The sequence below is a fragment of the Mangifera indica genome, chromosome 14, assembly GCF_011075055.1.
Source record: "Mangifera indica cultivar Alphonso chromosome 14, CATAS_Mindica_2.1, whole genome shotgun sequence".
Classification (NCBI taxonomy): Eukaryota; Viridiplantae; Streptophyta; class Magnoliopsida; order Sapindales; family Anacardiaceae; genus Mangifera; species Mangifera indica.
Window position 1 is genome coordinate 7080537 of NC_058150.1, and position 18340 is coordinate 7098876.

Genomic DNA, 18340 nt, shown 5'->3' on the forward strand with positions numbered 1-18340 from the left:
GATTTTGAGAACATACCTAAACTTGGGGGGGAATAGTCCTTTGGCCTTAAGAAATATCATAAGTGCGACCATAACCATAAAGTCTCCGTTAAAACCAGCCTCTCGTACACGGCTATACCGGACCGATTCGTATTTGTGGTGGGGAGTCAAAACTTTAAATTGATCAGCCACCTACTGTACTGACTTGACTGCTGTTCACTTGAAGATTCCAAGTCCAAGTATTAACTTTGATTTTTCAGCGCTTCAGAATTTTTGTTAAAGCATCCCAAGCGTTGTGAAAATTTTTGTTAATAAATAGTGGAAGAAAACCATCAATGTTATACAGCTTCGGTCACCGAAAAATCAATCTTTTGCTACATAAAATTTGTTTCAGCCATGCATATCATGAACAATTCATGGTTTGCGCTTTCACTTCTTTGCATATGCTTCTCCCTCAAATCTTATGTCTCTTTGGGTGCTGACACTATCTCTGCAAACCAAACTCTGTCCGGTGATCAAACTATTGTCTCTTCCCGTGGAGACTTTGTATTGGGTTTCTTCAAGCCAGGTCAGCCTTCGAACTACTATTTGTGCATGTGGTATGGTAAAGTGTCTGTGCAAAATGTAGTTTGGGTGGCAAATAGAGAGAATCCAATTTCTGATAGATATTCCTCAGTTTTAAGAATCTCAGATGGTAATTTAGTCCTTTTCAATGAATCCAAGGTGCCAATTTGGTCCACGAATCTAAACTCCACTACCGCAAATCCTCTAGAAGTAGTTCTTCTAGACGAAGGAAATCTTGTTTTGAGAGAGTTGTCTGGTCATTCATCAAAATCCTTATGGGAAAGTTTTGATCATCCAGCTCATACATGGATCCCTGGTATGAGGATGAGACTGGACAAGCGGACCAACATAAGCCAACGTCTCATTTCGTGGAAGAACACAGAAGATCCTGCACCGGGCCTGTTCTCTCTTGAGCTGGACCCAAATGGATCCAATGCTTATTTTATTTTGTGGAATGGGTCGCAGTCTCATAGGTACTGGTCTAGTGGACCTTGGAACGAGAATGGAAAGTTGTTCGAGGATGTTCCTGAAATGAAAGCAAATTATATCTATGATTTCAACTATCATACCAACGAAAATGAGAGTTATTTTACATATTCGGTGAAAAATACTAGTCCCATCATTTCCCGATTTCTTATGGATGTTTCAGGGCAGGTTAAGCAAATGAATTGGTTGAATTGAAGGATTCCAACTCTTGGCTTCAGACTTGGGTTCAACCCGAACAAAATTGCGAGGTATACGCTCTTTGTGGTGCATTTGGCCGCTGCACTGAGGAAAGTCAGTCTTTCTGTGATTGTTTGCAAGGATTTGAGCCAAGCTTAGAGCATGATTGGAGCTTGCAGGATTATTCTGGCGGCTGTGTGAGGAAGACAGAAGTGCAATGTCAAACCAATGGTGTTGCCAATGGAAAGAAGGATAATTTTTTAGCAAATTCGAACATGGTATTGCCCATAAATCCACAATCTGTGCCAGTAGGGAGTGGTGCCGAATGCGAAACAACCTGCTTGAATAACTGTTCTTGTACTGCTTATGCCTATGAACACAGTCAGTGTTCCATTTGGTTTGGAGATCTTCTTGGTGTGCAGCAACTTGGACAAGGCGCCTCAGATGGAAAAGCTCTTTATATCAAGCTTGCAGCTTCGGAGTTTTCAAGTCCCAAAAGTGAAAGTGTAACAGTTATTTGTGTTGTTCTGGGCTCAGTGGCACTTGCAGTTCTCTTGGGACTTGCCATGTTTGTGTATTTGAGAAGGAGAAAAAAAACTTTCAAAACAAGTAAAGCACTAGAGGGTTCATTAACGGTATTTGCATACAAAGATTTGCAAAATGCCACCAAGAACTTCTCAGAAAAATTGGGTGGGGGAGGTTTTGGTTCTGTTTACAAAGGGGCTTTACCCAATTCAACTGCCATAGCAGTGAAAAGCTTGAAAGCTTGAGCCAAGGAGAGAAGCAATTCCGAACAGAAGTCAGCACAACAGGAAATATCCAACATGTCAATGTAGTTCGACTAATTGGATTCTGCTCTGAAGGTACTAAAAGGCTGTTGGTCTACGAGTTCATGCCAAACGGTTCTTTGGATTTCAATCTCTTCCATGAAAAGGGTTCAGTGCCCAACTGGAAAAAAAGATATGAAATTGCATTGGGAATTGCCAAAGGTTTGACTTATCTCCATGAGAATTGCAGAGACTGCATCATACATTGCGACGTAAAACCAGAAAATATTCTATTGGATTCTGAATTTTGTCCAAAAATAGCAGATTTGGGGTTGGCAAAGTTGGTGGGAAGAGATTTCAGCCGAGTCCTAACAACCATGAGAGGCACAAGAGGGTATCTGGCACCCGAATGGATTACAGGAGAAGCCATAACAGCCAAAGCTGATGTTTATAGTTATGGGATGATGCTTTTTGAAATTGTGTCAGGAAGGAGAAACTCAGAGCATTCTGCAGATGGAAAAGTGACATACTTTCCGAATTGGGCTGCTTGTTTAATTGCTGAAGGGGGTGACATCCTTAGCCTATTGGATCCAAGGCTGGAGAGGAATGCTGATGTAGATGAGCTTTCTAGAATTTGCAAAGTGGCTGGTTGGTGCATTCAAGATGATGAAACTCACAGGCCAACTATGGGTCAAGTAGTTCAGATTCTTGAGGGGGTTTTAGATGTTGGCAGGTCTCCAATTCCAAGATCATTCCAAGTATTTGTCGATAATCACCAGAACATAATCTTCTTTACTGAGTCATCCTCGAGCCAGAGTTCACAATCACTGACTAACATTTCTGCTACTTCCTCTCATGCTATGAGCGCCACCTCATCGACAAGTTCCTGAGACCTTTTAAAGAGAATCAATTCAAGCTTTGTTGAGCAGTTTCATATTTGGTGAGGATAGGTATCTTTGCATTTTCTTATATTTTTTAATACGTTCTCATATCCATATTTAAATGTATTTTTGTTCGTACTGTCCTTAGACAATGTAATTTGCTTTAGCATTTCTTGTAGTCAATCTTTCAAATAATTGTTTATTTCCTTTTAGAAATGACAATCTAAACAAACAATGGAAGTGAAATTTATTGCCACTTTGAATTGAATGATGGAAGAGTTTTAATAAATCCAATAACACAGCTGGTAGTGGAAAATAAAATTTTTGGATTTAAAACCCATGGCCCTTGGATCAAGATAATTTGTCTGTTACCACGTTTGAAGGTTCAAACAGGCTGAAGTCATCTTGAATCCATTTTTACTTTTTTTGCCAGAATCTCGAGATCCTACTCGTCCATATATAGGCTCTACTTAGGGTTTGAAGATTGTTAGAGTGTTTCAAAGGTGTTAGCTCATGTGAAAAAGAGGATCAAAGAATTTGGAAGAGAAAATTATAAGAGGAGAATTTTCTCTTCTTTTGCAATAGACAACTTTAGAGTTTATAGATTATGTCTCAATTTATTTGAAACATCCTCTTTATTTATACTTCTACCTTAACAATAGGTATTCGCAGTTTGGTCCCAAGTCTTTAATTTGTATTAACTAGGCCCAAAATGTGCCTAATATTTTATTCTTAAAAATTATGACACATTTTTAAAAATCTAAATTCATCATCTTCAGGATGATTCTACGTGATTCACTTTTGGTGTAGGGTTTATATGACTTTGGGTTTTACAATCTCAATAACTAGTTTTTAAAATGTGATTTTTCTAATATTTCGTATCATTTAAATCAATTTAAACACTCCAATATTTTCACTCAATCAACAAAATATTTGTGAAATTGGGTTAACGCAAGTCTTTTTGCTCTCAATCTAATTGTACAACTCAACCAAACATGCATAAAATTAGAAAATAACAAAAATAACGCTGACAATTAGAGGAGATTGCTCCCATGGTCGGAGCCTCCTTTCAATTTGTACAATGATTCCTTTTACCTTCCTTTTTCTTTCATGCCTCTTTTATGTTGTTGTCTTGTTTTAACACTCCACCAATTTTCCTTTGCTTCCCATGTGTCCTATTTCTTCGCTACAATATCAAAATTTTCCAATTCATTGCAAGCCAATACTCCCCTGTTTTTGCCCTTACGTTTCTTCTTGTACATCTTAGTCATGAGAGACCTAATGATATTCCCCTTAATGAGTGCCACCTTTCCTCAAGGTGGAATGTAGGGAAATACAATGGGTGCCCTCTTAAGTGTTTCCAAAAATGGTAGGTCTTGATAAAGCCAAAAATTTTGCAAAACCACTTACTTGAATTGAAAGGGCATCAACCGCTTTGGTTTGATTCATTGTTTTGCGCTTCTCATTAATGGATAGCGATGCATCCAACTTGCCCTTGTTAACATTACTTTGGACACACACACGTTCATAAACAACTTATAACTAGATTTCAAGGGCATACCTAGGTATTTCAAAGTAACATCAGCTTAGTATGTGATGAGTACCTGACCCTGCACTCCTATAATTTGCAGATTAGAGATTCCAGAAGTCAGCTCCTTATCTCCTTTGTAGCTACCTTCCAGTGCCAGATTCTTCCAACATTCAGCAGTTCAGTGCCCAGTCAACTCTAACACCACTAATTGTAGAGTTTTGTAAATGATTGAGACAATGTAACAGAGCATGTATCATAGCTATTACTAATAGAACTTTGTATTAATTTATCCAAATCAATGTATACAATGAGATTCATTATAGATAAACTTTTATCACAATGCAAGCTTAATTCCAGATTACATACAAAATGAATACAGGTTCATCAGAACAGAGCCAAAACCATCCTCACGGCTTTCGAGAGGCCGACGCTCTCCCTTACTTTTCTTCTCAATACTTTTTTCTGCCTTTACTCTTTCCTGCTCTCCCCCTTTTCTTCTCCTTCTCCTATTCCTACCAACTCCATGCCACGTATCATCTTTTCTTTTGATGCATTCTGCTCTAAGTTGACTGCCACATGTGCCAACTGTTTCTTGCCAAGTTGGCCATTTCTTCTCCTACATGTAATATATACATTAGTTCTAACATTTCCCCTCCCATCGAGAGGTACCCTGTCCTCAAGGTGTGATTGGGCAAAAAGATACTCGAGGTTGTTGCATGATTCCCAATTCCTCTTGCAATCCAACAACCCTTTCCACTTTATAGGCAATTCAAGATCACCATGGGGGGAATATTTGTATTCTGATGCACCTTCAAGCTGCTCTTCTAGTTCTAAGTCTTCCTTCAAGCCATCAGGTAGCTGTTGAATTTTTGTATCCCTTAATTTTAAGATCAATTTGTCACTCATATCTACCTCTTCATACTTCCTTTCCACACATATGATGACATTCTTTACATGCAGAGAATTTTCAAACTCACCCTTTATAATACACGCATGATTGATTGCACCTAAGGCTGGACTCAAATTGAGCCCATTTGAGTTCGGTTTGAATAAGCCTGAAACGAGCCAACCCTATACGAGCTCGAGCTATTCGCCAAATTTTTCAATTAAAAATTTTGATATAAAACAACATCGTTTTTACCAATATGTATTAAAAAAACGTCGTTTTAATAACGAAAAACGAGCCGAACCAAGTTCAAGCTTCACTTTCACGAGCTCGAGCTCAAACTCGAGCTCAGTTATATATAAACTGAGTCAAGCTCAAGTTTGGCTCGAATCCAGCCCTAATTGCACCATTTCCATCGGCAATTGAATCGGCATAAAAAAATAATACCACAATAGGTGCTTCAACATTAATTCCAATTCCTTTCATTCTCATTACATCAAACCATTCAACAATATCTTTATGCCACCTGTATCGGGCATAATTTGTAAAAAATAAAGGCCATGTCTCAAGATCTGGCTCCAATGCTTCTATTAGCATTTTCTGAATCATCTCAAAAACACCATTAAGAGAATAGTTCAACATAAAACCAAAAACCATAGCATTCCGAGAAACAATCTTCCTCACTTGCGTTTCGTCAAACGTCTTATGAGGATGATTAATCCATTCCATTTTCGCATAGATACCAATCAGTTCATTCACAATATGAACATTATTTTGAAAATCCATTAACAGAACATAATTATAAATAATAAAAAAAATTTCTAATGATTTAAATTTTGTGCCTTTGCTGACCCATTCATTATATTGAGAGCATAGGCCATATTTTTGTTTGGGTTCGAGTTCAACGTTAGTCATTGGTCAAAATCCATTTTTGTCCCCGGGCATCGAGCTGTTGCTTTCCATTTTCACGTTTAGCACCAATGAGGAAGCCAATCTACTCATCAGTGACTTCTGTCCCATGACCCTCACATTTCTAGTTGGGAAGCTCTTCTAAAAAATAGCATATTCTTCCATGGTGATTTCTTTTGACTTGCGCACCCAAATGGGTTTTTGCTTGTTAATCAACCATCTCCCATGAGAAATCTCCTTAAGCTTCTTCTTCTTTGATTTGGCCTCTTTCTCCTTGTTAACTTCTTCAACAACATTTTCCTCTATTTCCTTTACCTTTTTAGGCTCAGGAGACTCAAAGTTTGTGAACGCTTCTTCCATAGTCTCAACTTTGACATATTTTCCATCACTATAGCTATTAGAATAATTTTCACTACCTTATGAATCTCAACTTCATCAATGTTCAATCCATTTTCTTTTAGAAAGGAACAAAAGCTACCAAACTTGTCATCTATCGATCGGTAATGCCCACAATCTGTGGGGATTAACTTCAGAATTCCAAGCTCTGCCTCAAACCTTCTAGTAGCTATAGTGACTCCTCCCACCAAGAAACTTGAATGATAGAACATTCCTTTTTCTTCTCACCAACATAAAATTTCTTTGAGGTGCACATAACAAAAATCCACCATAACTCTTTAGCTACGATAGCTGAATAAGCCAACCTCTGCCATGTGCGATAACTCCAATAAATCTTCTGAAGCTTTATAACCATTGCATCACTTGATTGAGAAGAGGAGTTCAGTGACGTGTCGAACATTCCACTTGCAAACTTGTCAAAAAACTAAAAACTCAAAGGAGAATGGAGGTCGAAAGCAGAAATGCTGAGTTAAGAGGTGGGAGACTTTAATTAGCAATCTAAGTTTGAAAAAGCTTGCATATCCACAACCTCCATTGATAAAGCAAAATGACTCCATGTGTACAAGAAAAAGATGGCTCTATTCTTGTCCAAGGCATTGGAAAGTCATTGATCAAGCTCAACAACTGGTTGACCACTGCCAGAAAGTGAAGGTCTCAACAACGTCCACCATTTTTGATTTGATACCAAGGATAAACTTTTGGTGCCAAATTGGATAATTGTAAAGGTTTGGCCTCTCACAATCAATAGCTTATTCACTACCATAACCTGTAATAAGGAAGTGGTTAGAGTTGAGATTGGGAAAGAGGCTATTAGGAACTGTAAATTGAATTGGTTTTGGGGAATATGTTATATTAAGGTTGGTGGAGTTTTTAGCAATAGGGCTAACCCAACTAGGTTTTGAGTGGAATATTTTCTAGGTTTTGGGTTTTTGAATTAGAGTTTCTGTAAAATAAGATTTTAGGCTGGAATGTGGGTTTTCTAAATTGAAATAAGTGTTGGCTTGTTGATAATTGATTGGAAATAGGGTGGGTGAATGTAAAAGGGTTATTTGGGCCTGTGTCATATATTTTGGTTGGGTTAGTGGAAGGGTTAATAAAAAATTGGGTTGACTGGGTTGGGTATTGAGCCAATGTTTGGCTTATGCTGGCAGTGTCTGATTTTTTGGGTATGATTTTTGGATCGGATCAGGTCTTTGGGTTGGATAAGAATCGGGTAGGGTTTTTAATACTCATTTCTTCTTTTTCCTTTCCACCAGCCGCCACTGTTTCTTCTTCCTCTTCTTTCTCTGTTTCATCATTAAACATAGTGGTAGACTGGATTTCTTCCTTTCATCTTCTTTCATTTTATTTTCTTTTCCATTAAATACGATTAGGATGCCTTCATCATTTGGATCGTCTTCCTCCACCACGAGAATTGCCTTTGACTTGCATTTACAATCATGGTACAAGTCCTCTTGGTCTTCACAAGAACGCAGACACATTTCGTTCTTGCTCTCAGAATCGGTGCTCTGATACCAATTGATGAGTACTTGATCCTCTCCTCCTCCCATTCCTACCAACTTCATGCCATGTATCATCTTTTCTTTTGATGCATTCTGCTTTAAGTTGACTACCACATGTGCCAAATGTTTCTTGCCAAGCTGGCGATTTCTTCTCCTACGTGTAATATATACATTAGTTCTAACAGTATGTTGAAGATAACATGCCCATTACTATGGCATATGATAAATCATCAAGTAGAGATTAGTTCTTTCTTAGTTTGCAACTTCTGTTGGTGCAACTTCACAAAAAATTCAGTTTCTTTGGCTTAGCGCATAGCTTTCATGACCAAATTAAACAGTGTTAAATTAGGTAGGATGGTAAATTCCTTCATCTGGAATTAACTTCAGGCTTATTCAACTTCCTATTCCTATCCAAACTTTAAATCTAGAAATTAAACAATTGCTTCATACCTGACCATCAGATAGCGACTTGTCAGAAAAAGGGTGTTTCCAGCCTCTGTCACGTCACTGTGATATGCTGAAAATCCCATAGAACACATGTTTGAACAATGACGCTAATTGTACATGTAAAATGCATGTCTAAACTTTGGAACATCCTTTTTGCAAGTAGGAATGTCCATTTTATATGTTAATGAATGATGGTTCCATGTAATGAACGACTATTCCAAATGGCAAAAAATTATAATGCATATGGAATGGCCATTCCATAAGTTGAGGAAGTCCTCTTCCACCTCTTAGAGCCTCGTTCCCACTGGAACGAGGTTGTTCTTGTGTCTGCTCACCATTCTAGAATTTAGGTAAACATCAAAACAATTGTTCTAGCAACGAAACACTCGTTCCATAGTCAAATGACAACCTTGATCCACATTGACCTATGAGAGGGACTAAAGTGAGAAATTTGAAACCTTGAAGACTATTTTGAAATATAAAACAAATTATCGGGTGCAAAAAAATTTTAACAAGTTGTTAAAAGGGAAATTATTAAAAATAGGCAAAATTAAGGGGGTCTAAGCGAAATTGCCCAAAAAATTCAGGTTTAAGCAAAAATGCCCAGGTTTTATGAAATGACGAAACTGCCCCCATATATAAACACAGCAAATTTCATCACTTCCTACGGTCATCCCACGGTCGAACGTCATTTTCGTCGATTTTCTTGTTTTCCGGCAACCGCAAATGGCAAAGAAGATTAGTATATCTCCCGTAATCTTGTTTGAATCAAGTTATTGCTCATATTATTGAGATTTGATTAAGATTTTAGGGTTTAAAATTTTAGGGTTTACAATTTGAACAATGCTTAAAATGTTTTGATTCTTGGTTGTTTTCGTTGAATTGATTGAGGGGTTTTGTATTAAACAACGTGTAGATTTGATTTATGTGAAAATCGGAGGCCGAAAAGACCAAAATTTGGCCGAAAATGGCTGTCGAAAGGATCGGTTGTCTTGCCGTGGGAACAGCGTTTCCCACGGCAAACTATTTATCCCACGGCAGCTGCATTGACCATGGGTTGGGGGGCTAAAGTGGCTTTTTTAAAATATTAGGGTGTCGGGGAAATCCTTAGCCCACGTCGGGTTTTTATCAAATTTCCCACATGATCGTGGGTTTCACAAAATTACGAAACTGCCCCCTTTATAAGCACAGCAAAATTTCATTTCTTCCCATGACAATCTTGCGATTTCACTGTGCAATTCAAAGAAAATTCCAAAGCTTCTCACCTCCCACGGCGAACGTCATTTCTGCCGATTTTCTTGCTTTCCGACAACCGCAAATGGCAAAGAAGGTTAGTATATCTCCCGTAATCTTGTTTGGATCAAGTTATTGCTCATATTATTTAGATTTGATTGAGATTCTTGGGTTTGAAATTTTAGGGTTTACAGTTTGAACAATGCTTAAAATGTTTCGATTTTTGGTTGTTTTCGTTGAATTGATTGAGGGGTTTTGTGTTATACAACGTGTAAATTTGATTTATGTGAAAATCGGAGGCCGAAACGACCAAAATTTGGCCAAAAATGGCTATCAAAAGGATCGACAGTCTTGCCGTGGGAACAGCGTTTCCCACGGCAAACGATTTATCCCACGGCAGCTGCATTGACCATGGGTTAGTTGGGGGGGGGTGTAAAGTGACTTTTTTAAAATGTTGGGGATCAGCATGAGATTCATTAGGACACAACGGGTTTTTTTGAAATTTGTCATATAATAGTGAACCTTTTCTATTAAGGAATTTTCATGAGGGGGTAAATTGAGAATTTTCTTATCTAGGGTTTGTGATCGTGTAGTTTTCGAATTTTATATCCGTTTTTTCTGTTTTAGGGATTTTCCATATGTAATTTTCAAATTTGAGATTCGAGTTTTCGAATTTTGGTGCTTTTTGACACAATTTACAATGTAATGACGTAATTTCAACTTAATTTTCGATTTTTTCGTTTATAGGATATATTGATTCGTCTTTTTGAATTTCAGTTGCGTTTTTCTGTATTTTGTCTTTTTATGATATATCGATTTGTTTTTTTCAAATTTTCAAATGATTTTTCGGTTAGCGATATTCATAGGTATTTCAACTGATAGAGTTCAAATTTCAAATCCGTTTTTTCGATTTTCCCCGTGTTAGGATAAATCGAGTCTTCTTTTCAAATTATCTAACGATTTTTCGATTGTTCACATTCTATATTATTTTATCGTATAGATTTCGAATTTCATTTTCGTTTTTTCAAATTTCGCAGTTTCAACTTCTAGAATTCGAATTTCAGTTTCGTTTTTTCGAATTTTACTATTTCAGGATATATCGATTCGTATTTTCAAGATTTCCGATCGATTTTTTGATTATCATCACTTTAAGGTATTTCAACGTATAGAATTCGAATTTCAGTTCAGTTTTTTCGAATTTCACTATTTCAAGATATATCGATTGGTATTTTCAAGATTTTCGATCGATTTTTTGATTATCGTCACTTTAAGGTATTTCAACGTATAGAATTCGAATTTCAGTTTCGTTTTTTCGAATTTTACCATTTTAAGATATATCGATTCGTATTTTCAAGATTTATGAATGATTTTTTTATTATCGTGACTTTAAGGTATTTCAACGTATAGAATTCGAATTTCAGTTCTGTTTTTTCGAATTTCACCATTTCAGGTTATATCGACTCGTATTTTCAAGATTTCCGAATGATTTTTTGATTATTGTCAGTTTAAGGTATTTCAACGTATAGAATTCGAATTTCAGTTTCGTTTTTTCTGATTTTCGTCATTTCAAGATATCTTGATTCATATTTTGTTATTTTTGATCGATTTTTCAATTGTTAACATTCTAGGGTATTTGAACGTATAGAACTCGAATTTCATTTCTTATTTGTTAAGTTTTGTCATTTCCTTTTTTATTATTTGGTATTTTTCATCTTTTTATGTTTTTTCCACTAATACATTTATTTACATATTTATTTTTATGAATGTCTAACAAATTTTTAAAATTGTTACAGGATATTTCTCACAAAAGAAGACGGGTTGACAGCGAGTTGCGTATCCCCGACGAGTCCAGATACTTTCGGGCAGATGTGATATTTCGTACACAGCGTACCACATTATCTCAGATTTCTTCTACATTGACCCCAGGTCAGTTGCAACTATTTGAGAGGACATGTTTCAGGTCCCTCCTTCGTTTACCCAAAACCAAATTCTCCGGGATATTGGTTCATGCATTTCTACTACGACAGCTACATCCACCCTTTGCCAGAGACGAGTTTTGGTTTAGGGTTAGCGGGTGTGACAGGGCTTTCGTTTAGCCGACGGACTGATGTTTCTTCATATATTCCTTGCTCCTCTGGACATAGGATCAGAGATACGTACTTTCGCGGTTGTCCAAAGGTGCAGTATCAGAACATAGAGCATGTTTTCTTGTCGAGGCCATGGGGGCATGACGATATTGACGCTGTCAAGATGGCCTTGTTGTATATTCTTCACATGGTTTTGTTGGGGAATGATCGACTTACAGTTAGTTGATCATTTAGACGGGTTTAATTCCTACCCATGGGGCATTGCTGTGTGGCAGATGACATACGATTCTATGTCAAAAGCGAGTGAGAGAGTCTGTTCTGGACAGATGTCTGAAATCCGTAAATGCAACCTTTACGAATTTCCTTTCGCATTTCAGGTAAGTTTTATATTATTATTTATATATATTAATTGGCAATTGGAGGATGTCACATTCCCTCTTCGTCCATCAGCGATCGAGGAGGGTTTACCGTGAACCCCTCATTATACATTGTAGATTGTAGCAATAATCTGGTAAAAGCATAAATGATTCCTCCGGTGAACCCCTCAATGAATTGATAGCCCAATTTCTTGCCCGCCAAGCCTGTGAGTAGGAAATATCAATTTTATATCGGTCGGCGATGTCTACAATTATTTCTTTAGGCCGATAAATTCGATCAATCATCACAAACTTTGATCTCATTAATTGACCTAAAGCTCAGGCTCCAGCTTGTCTGTGATGTGGCATGATTTGATCAACTAAGCATGTGTGGGTAGGATTCATAGAGTTGATCCCCCACACATCATCGACAGTGGACTTGGTTGCATGAATATACCACTTACAATTTTCAGCCTTGCACTTAATTTCCCATCGTTTCTTATCAGACTTTTTCACACCAAATTGAAATCTTTAAGTAAGGCGAATTGCGTCATGACGTCTTTCAATTGGACTTTATTTTGAAAAATATCACCAATCTTTACACCATTCTCCTCTCGGATCGATCTAGAACCAGTTGATGATGCTGATGGCTGTGGAGGAAAATCAGGAAGCCACCTAAATGGATCAGTGGGGACATTGTCAAAAAATGGCCCAGAATAATTTCCACCACCTGAAATAGGATCTTCAATCTGCAAACTATCCATACCCTTGGTAACTGATGTCATATACTCAGACTCTACATCTTCTGAAGGAATGTCGGGCATATCATTTCCATCAAAGTCACCCCAATAAGGAACTATATCTTTTTCTCCATGAGCCCATGAGTTTGCAATATACAATGGGTTATTACTGAAATCAATCAACTTTTCCAAATTGTATTCTTTTTTGACCCAACTACTTTCTTTTTCATCTTCATCTTCATCTTCATCTTCATCTTCTTCTTTCTGCCCTTCAATTGGGGTACATGTAACAAAAACAGGAATACATTCCTGAAAGTACTGGGACATATCAAGAAGACCCTGGACATCTTCATCGTTTTGGATCTGGATGGGACAGTCGAGCTCAATTTTTCTTGGCTTCATTGATACTTGAATGTAGTTTTTCATTGGATCAATACTGCAAGACTCCGTCAAAAGCTCAATAAATCCCTCGAATGTTGTTCCATAAGGGATTTTAATCAATTGTTTGGCTCTTCCAACATATTTCATTTTGTTGTTGCCACCTTGAATCCATTCTCCCTGGTAACGAACCGATGCATAACCATCCATTTTAATTATCAATCCTGCAATGACAAGTTTTTGAAGATAATTATTCATTTATAATAAAAAAATCAATAATAACTATGTAAAATAGTCGTACATTTATTAATAATTAAAAAAAACTCCTCATATTTTTCTAATATTTTATTTATCTCCTTATAATTATTTAACAATTTATATAACACTTTCGTATGTTATCTTATATCAAAATGCATCTATCTGTTTGTAACGTTCCATTTAAAACGTTTTTATAATATCTATACTTTGAAATAGATATTCAAATTCTATACTTTGAAATACTTTAAAATGTCAATAATCAAAAATTTCTTTAGAAATCTGGAAAATATTAGTGGATATATCCTAAAATGATAAAATTCAAAAAAACAGAATTCGAATTCGAATTCTAAAAGTTGAAATACCCTAGAATGGTAATAATCGAACAATTCTTCAAAAATCTGAAAAATACGAGTTGATATATCCTAAAACGGTGAAATTCAAAAAAACAGAACTGAAATTTGAATCCTAAAAGTTGAAATACCCTAGAATGGCAACAATCGAAAAATTCTTCAAAAATATGAAAAATACGAATCGATATATCCTAAAGCGATGAAATTCGAAAAAACGGAACTGAAATTCGAAATCTAAAAGTTGAAATACCCTAGTATGATAACAATCAAAAAATTCTTCAGAAATCTGGAAAATGTGAATTGATATATCCTAAAGCGGTGAAACTCGAAAAAACCTATAATTTCAATTATAATGCGCTTACAATATTTAATATGAAAATGCGCCCTAATTTTAGTAACATTTTATTTGACCCCTCAATTATCTCTTTCTTTATTTAACACCCTCGTATATTGTCTTGTATCAAAGCAATACCTATCTATTTTTAACATGTTACATAAATCCTGTATATATTGTAAAATATCCAAAACCCCTCATATTTATCTAAAATTATTTTAACCCCCCATATTTACCCTAAATTACATTTAACCTCCCATACTTGTTAAGCATTGCATTTAACCCCCATATTATGACATAAAAACTAGACTTAACAAATAAAATTAAGTTTTAGCTAAGATTGACATAAATACCTTTTTTTGATAAATAGTATTTTTTCGAGTTGAATTCAGAAATACGAACTTCTTTCGTCCGAACGAATCCCTACTAATTGATCTTGAATAAAAATGAAAGTGAGAGTGAGTGTTTAAGTGATATGAGAAGTATGTGTAAATAAAATGAGTGAGTAGGGTTTATATAGATGAGAGGAATGGTAATTTTGACATTTTAGAAAAAGTAATAAAATAAATAAATAAATATCAAAATGCCTTTACAATGTAAAATATCCAAAAACCTCCATATTTACCCTAAATTACATTTAACCCCCATACTTGTCAAGCATTACATTTAACCCCCATATTATGACATAAAAACTAGACTTAACAAATAAAATTAAGTTTTAGGTTAAGATTGGCATAAATACCTTTTTTTGATGAATAGTATTTTTTCGAGTCGAATTCAAAAATACAAACTTCTTCCGTCCGAACGAATCCCTACTAATTGATCTTGAATAAAAATGAAAGTGAGAGTGAGTGTTTGAGTGATATGAGAAGTGTGTATAATAAAAGTGAGTGATGAGAGTTTATATAAATGAGGGGAAGGGTAATTTTGACATTTTAGAAAAAGTCTGAAATAAATAAATAAATATCAAAATGCCTTTACAATGTAAAATATCCAAAAACCCCTCATATTTATCTAAAATTACTTTAACCCCCATAGTGAGTGAGGAGAGTTATATAAATGAGGAGAAGGGTAATTTTGACATTTTAGAAAAAGTTTGAAATAAATAAATAAATATCAAAATGTCTTTACAATGTAAAATATCCAAAAACCCACCATATTTATCTAAAATTACATTTAACCCCCTATAGTGAGTGGGGAGAGTTATATATACATGTCATGTCCACAAGCAACCGCAATAACTGAAGGTGTTAACGTCCTTAAGTTATTAGATTCTAGGTTGGAGGGCAGTGCTGACGTAGAAGAGGTTTTAAGACTTTGTAGAGTGGCTTGTTGGTGCATCCAAGATGATGAAACTCAAAGGCCATCAATGGGTCAGGTAGTTCAAATGCTTGAGGGAGTTTTGAAGGTGATGCAGTCTCCAATTCCAAGATCTATCCAAGCATATTCTCACTACCAAGACCACATCAATTTTTTCACAGCCTCGGCCTCAAACCGGAGTCCCCAGTCACAAAATAATAATATTTCAGTCGCTTCATCATAGGCCAAAAGCACCACATTATCCACAAGTAATTTTGGTTTCTTAATGTCTGTTTTGGGCTGTTATTACAATTGGGTCAGTCATTGAAAAAAAATGAATTTTTGTAATTCACTAGAAAACAATGTCAGACAATGTAATTTATGACAACTATTTCATATGAGCATCCATTGTAGTTATTGAAATAGTGCAATGCTAACAACTATCACTTTGGATTTCGAGTGTTAGGTAGATTTGATTATAATTTTTGGATTTAAGAATCTTACCATAAATAGATAATGTTTGTCCTTTAAAAATGTGTTTATGCCAAAAGTAGCACTAACAAGAAGTACACCAAATTTTGGTTACAATATGGTGAAAAGAACTAAAACAATAAAATTATAGTAAACAAAATGACGTTATTACAATAATTCAGTTTACTACTTGAAAGTCTATGTTATGGTATTAGGAATTCTAATTACAATTGAGCAATGACAATACATGTGAAAGTTGTCATCCTTAAGTTTATGTACAATCCTCAATTCATAGAACAAGAGGTAAGGTTACATGTGTAATTACATAAATGAATACAATCTAAACCATAGTATAATAGATCTAGACAAATTTTGTTGTTAAGGAAAATTGGTAATTATGTACTCTCAAAATGATATGGATTGATTGTCATCCTATAAAGGTATGAGATAGAAATGGAACATAATCTTGTGAGTGTAAGAGTCTAAATTAACACATTGATGGAATTATGACAACGTTTGAAATTGTCAAGTTCTTTTCTTCTCACTATGTTTCGATGAAAATGTCTTTACCTATATTGTGTTATGACTCTATGTATAGATGACTTGACTAGCTGTTGTGTGCAATTTATATAGCTAATTACCTTTTGTGTTAGTTTCATAAGTTTGATTAAGGAGAGATTTGATCATATAATTATCCTTCAAAATTCTAGAGTGTGAGTAGAATTTTAAAAACTCTTTTCACCTCTACATAGATGAATGGCATGTGAACTATTAGGATTTCTACTTTAAAACATGTCATAAAAATGACACTTTTACTCTACATTTCGCAGATATAAAATTATAGCACATTCTTTATTAAGACCATACCCATTAAGTTTCCATTATCCTGTCTCTCCTACACGGCAAAACAAGACCTATTTGCATTTGTGGTACCTTCGACTGTCTTTGACTTGACTGCTGAACTTCAGTTGATGACTCCAAGTGTTAACTTCGATTTTTCAGCACCTCAATATTTTTGTTAAAGCACACAAGCTGTGTAAAGATTTTTGTTAATAAATAGTGGAAGAAAATCATCAATATTATATGGGCTGGATGTGGGCTGAGCCGGCTTGGTTTTGGGAGTCAGCTCAGTCTTGAGAGTTGGCTCGGTTCAATATAACTCAGTTTAAATTCGTTTTTAATGAACTCAAACCAAATCCCAACCAAAAAATATAGCTTGTTAAGAAAACAAGCCAAACTCAACTCAGATTAAGTTTGGATTGAATTGACTAGTGAGCCAGTCGTCAGCTTGCTTTGGACCAAGCTGAGTCATGGCTCGTGTGAGCCGGCTCTAGTGGCTAAAAGTACATCGCATTTAATGACACAAATTTTGACAATAAAAAAGTCTCCTGTTTTTTCTTCTTGTTTCGTCACTCTCTCTCCACCTTTCTCCTTCTCTTTTCAGACACTTTCTCTCATATTCTCCACCTCTTTCTTTCACCCAAACAGATCACAAAACCATCAAACAAATCACAGAACCATTCACATGGACTTAGCTCTGTCTCCAGTCTCTGTTGCGGTTATCTTCCCCGAGCATCTATTAAGAGACCGAAAACAATCCTGAAGTTTAAATCAATCGCCATCTCTCTCCTTTGGATCTTCCTTCTCACTGTCTCTCTAGTTCGCCGATAAAGAGTTCACCTCAGTTGGCCAAGACTCCGATTACACACCCTTGTGTTTCTCTAAACGGTGCACCATAATTCATCTTTAGCAGTATAAAAGTCTTTGTTTGATATCTTCAGCAGTATTACTTTTATTCAAATATGTCTGAACTTCTTAATTTATGAGTATTACTCTTATTCAAACATGTATGGGCTTCTTAATTTATGGCGTAAATATTTCTCTGAACGGTTTTATTTTTATTCAAAACATGTATAGAGATATGAATTTATGATGGGAAATATATCTCTCAACACTATTTTATTCAAAACATGTATAAAGATATGAATTTATGATGTGAAATGTTTCTGGCAAAAATTAAATTTGAGTTACGGATTTGAACTGAATTATAAATTTTAATTATTGATTTGGGTTATAAAATTGAGTTCAATTTGAATTGCGTTACGCTAAATCAATTTTCATCTGAGCCAAATTTAAACCAAATTTAATTTTGATTCAATGAATTCGAATCAAATTTTAATCAAATCATTTTTTATTTAAATTGAATCTGAATCAAAGGGTTTTCAGATATTCAGATTCAGCCCGATCCGTATCCACCCCTATTATCTCCGGTTACTGAAAACTCTATCTTTTCTACATAAAATTTGTTG

At 35.6% G+C, this 18340-nt stretch overlaps 1 pseudogene; it reads left to right on the plus strand.

Annotated features, from left to right (window-relative positions):
- Nucleotides 1-204: 204 nt before the first annotated feature.
- Nucleotides 205-3070, plus strand: LOC123196079 (annotated as a pseudogene).
- The last annotated feature ends 15270 nt before the right edge of the window (nucleotides 3071-18340 follow it).